This window comes from Nestor notabilis, unplaced genomic scaffold (assembly GCF_000696875.1).
Source record: "Nestor notabilis isolate BGI_N333 unplaced genomic scaffold, ASM69687v1 scaffold10825, whole genome shotgun sequence".
NCBI lineage: Eukaryota > Metazoa > Chordata > Aves > Psittaciformes > Psittacidae > Nestor > Nestor notabilis.
In genome coordinates, this window is record NW_009927885.1 from 32,183 (window position 1) to 36,464 (window position 4,282).

Sequence of the window (4,282 nt, forward strand, 5' to 3'; positions counted from 1 at the left end):
CTGCTTCTGAGTTGTACAGCCCCTGTCCTACCCTTTACTAGAAGTGAGGTTTGCTGCATGGCTATAGCACTGCCTTTGAGAACCAAGAAAGGCATCCTCGACTGTAAAATGTGAAGAAAGAAATCCAAAGTGTTATAGCTAAATTAGCTACAACTTGTAACTTCTTCAACTCAGTTTTGAGTTATTCATTTAGCTTTTTGGAAGAGAACAAATCAGATCATTCTGGAGGGCCAAAAGAAACAGATTCTTTTTTCATGTTTGTATGTACTTTCTGAGTAACTTGTACTACTGGGAATGCTGTAGTCAAAATTCCCAAAGTTACCTGAAATGCCATGGAGGATTCTTCTTTAATTTTACATGAACAGAGAGCAGTAACATTTATTTTTCTATAGTAAGCTGAAAGCACCTATAAAGGCTTGAAAGACACGAGACAGACTTTTATAAAACATGTTATGTCAATCATGTGCTTCACCTAAACTGATCTAGAAGCAGTGGAAAGTACAGCACTACCCAGAGCAGAAGATACAGAAGACCGTTCCTTCTTTTTATTGAAAGAATGCTGAAAACTGAATACAGAGACAGCAAAGCTGGGTCGTTCTTCCACCAGTTACTCAGGACTTGCTGAGAATCAAAATATGTTCATTGGATTAGGCTCCCAAATCAAAACCACAGAGTAATTGGGGTTGTCTGTCTGCATTCTCCCCCTTGTTGGTTTGCCATGTTAGAAAAGGACACAGCATCAAAGGGGACCTGGCATTTCCATCACAAGTGGGGAAGATACACCACAATCAGCAGCTGGTGTCAACGCTTCCATACAATCACAGAAGGAAACAGATAATGGCTGAGGCACCACATCTAACAGCAGCACCGACACTCCTGATCGAGTTAGATGCCTGCAGCTGTCAGCTTGAGCTCCCAGGTACTCCTTATAAAGCACAGAAACTGTGGACAGCACCTACTTCAAGCAACTGTAACTTCCCGAGAAGCATTCCTCAATGTAATTCCTGGACTGAGCAGGGTTTTATAACTTTCTGCTGATCTCCCAGGAACAGCATATCCAAACAGTAAGTGCAGGCTCTCCTGAAAAAAACAATGTTCTGTGTCACATACTTGAGATCTAGCATATCTCAAGTTTTCTGAGTAAAGATAATATAGGTAATATTATAGGTAATAATCATAACCAAGCCTTGATAAAAACTCGGGCCAATCCATAGCCAAATCCTTGACTTGACTGGAAAATTTCCCACCATCCGTTACTGGATATGGACTTGGGAGCTCAGCTGAAAACTGACTGCAAAGAACACAAGGAGTCAAGTCAAAGTCAAATGAGTATTTTCACCATTATTTTTTATTCATTAGACTACACAAATAGAAGAAACCCAAAGGAAATGAACAAACGTGCTCTTTCAAGATACATTTACACCAGGACAGCTAATCCACAAAGACACGAATTAGTAACTGAAAGATAAGAAACTGAAGTAACTGCAGTGGTTTTTCTCTGTGAATAGGAAAACATCTCTGGAGCTTAAAAAGATAACTTCACCAAGCTGGCTTTTGAGAGTGCATTGCTCTCTATTTAAAACAAAAAGCTTGCTTTCAGTTTAAATGTGGGACCCAAGATCTTTAATCCTTGATCCAAATACATTCCTTATAGAGATACTGATCTCCCACTAATGTTTTACGTTCTGAAGGAGGGTGTTACCTTGGGAGAGAAGGGAGCACCACTGGATGTAACAGTGTGGATGTGTACTATGGAATGCAGTGAAGATAGAAACACCTTAGATTTTTAAGATGGCACCTTAGAAACCAGTGTAAATTGAACAAGCATTTTTTGCCTTGTTAGATTTTTTGGGGGATATTTACCAAGCCCAACATTTTTAAGAGTTGCACTGCAATTTCAAACAGGTTTCAACACACATCCAGACAGAAAGGAGAACACTTTGCCTACAAGAATCATTTAATATAGAATTCCAATATAAATTTTCCACTGAAGCCACATAACAAAGCAGTTCTTATTTATTTGGGAAACAAGCAGCAGACTTGGGCAGTAAAAAAATCCACAAAGCTGATTTTATACCAAGTTACAAAACATTCTAATGCAAAATTCCTGTAATGCTAAATCACCTTCATTAGGCAGATGGGTTCCATTATTCTGTGGGCTCTAAAAATTAAGCACCTCTAAGAAACAATGTTTTTACCCTTGCAGACAGAATTCTGTCATTATGCCTCGTTATTAACTGAATGTTATATCTAATCTTCAATGGACTGTTGTAAATCTTACATGAAACTGTATTTAAGGCTTTGTTCTCTGCACTGGGCAGAAAGTAAAAGTGTATTCCACTAAATCCTGCAAGAAGGAGAAGTTGAAATGCATTAAGGGATGCTTCCAGCTCTTGAGGCATTTAACTGGAACAATCACGTAGAATGCACTAGGATTTCAAGGCATTCATTCCAGAGTGACACAGAGGGAACAAAGTAATTACAGGACCTCGTATTTAAGGAAACCTGAATGTTCAGTGTATTCCATATTGAGTCAACACTTCCAATACATAATCAGTTTTTACTATTCAGCTAGGGCCAATTCCCTTGTGCTGTCATTCAACAAAACCCCTTTTCTGCACACTGCTCAGATTTGAAATTCCACCACACAGGAATGATCATTAACAGCTGCAATAAGAGACATACGAGGGACCAAAGCGCTCAGGTATCAAACAGAAGGATGCAAAGACCCGAGTTGGAGACATATTTATTAAACTGTATCAGCATGAGATTACATTCTTCAGGCACAGTTACATTCTGCCCTTCAGTGGTATCAGTTTGTTTATTCCATCACAGAAACGGAATATATGGGAGACAATGGACAAACTGTTTCCATTTGCACAGATCAAATTTTGGCAGGACTCGATGAGTTCCAGCCTATCCATTGATATCTTACTAAAAAGCACTGAGCGTGCTTCAAATGTCACACAGGGAAAGAAACAAGAAAGGCAAACCCCCAAAGTTGTAGCTCTTTCAAAAGACAGAAAGTTGCAAGTTTTCCTTTTCAATTATAGAAAATGACTCCCAGGCACCAAATTACAACCATGGATAAATATCTTGATAAGTATTATATGTACTAAAATAAATATTCAACTTCTTCACCTTTATAAACAGGCAGAAATTTAGCATGCAATAAGATATGAAAAGTTGATCCTAAGATTGATAAGCAAAGCCAAAGCTCTGTTGCTTTCTGACAGACAGATGAGCACGGAATTAATGCTCACAAATTAGGGACTGTTAGACTACGTAAAGTACAACACAGACATGGAGGTCTTTGTCTCCTATAAACCAACTTCTAGAATTTTGCGTTGTTCAGACAAAAATCAGTACTTTTTAGGCATTCTACTGAAGGAGTTTTAAAGTTCAACCTTTTTGGTAAGTCATAAAGCATCACCTAGAAACTTTCAACAGGTGTCCCGAAAACAAGCATGGAGTTATCATTATTATATTCACGTGGCTTGGAGGAAATGCGAAGCTGAATCCCGTTGCAAAGCCTACACCTCCTGGCTTTGCGAAGGGATTTTAACTATGCTGTCAAGAAGCCAACATACATCTGTGGCCAGAGCAGTGCTGGCAAAAGAAAAGCCTTTTCTAGATTACTTCCAGCACGTAACTTACAACGGCCAGGTGGGGCTGAACAATAGTGGCTTTTTGTGAGTAAATACATATAACTACTACCTGCCAGCTGAAGAGGTAACTAGTAGAAGTGTAATACACTGCACTGTGCCCAACCAAGAATAGAGAGACCTCAAAAAAGAGCGAAAAGAAGAGGGGAAAAAATAAAGGGAGGGGAAAAAATCTTGTCTAACCGGAATCCTTTATTTTGGCAAAACAGAGTGTAACTCTAGCGCAGAAAAGCCTGGTAGTGCTTTTAGATGAAACCCCTGATCTTGGCGGAGTTACACATTTCAGACTCGGCTTAAAAATAAAGCCCCAAGCAACGTCCCATCACAGCTCTCACTGGAAAGGAAAGATTATGAAACAAAACAAATAAAAGCCACAAACTTCGGATCCCCCAACCGCAGAGCGAGCGAGGGGAAATCGGGAGATTTAAACGCGTTCGTGCAGGTGGCCTTTCATTACAGACATGAAGGGGAAAGGGCTTCAAAGCAGAAATAGCAAAAATAGAAGTAGCAACCAAAAACCCGCATTTCGCCCTCCCCAGGGCGCCGAGGTTTGGTGATGTCTCGCTTTTCCTCTATTGTCGTCCATCCGCCCCCATCCACCTTCCCTCCTGCGCCAG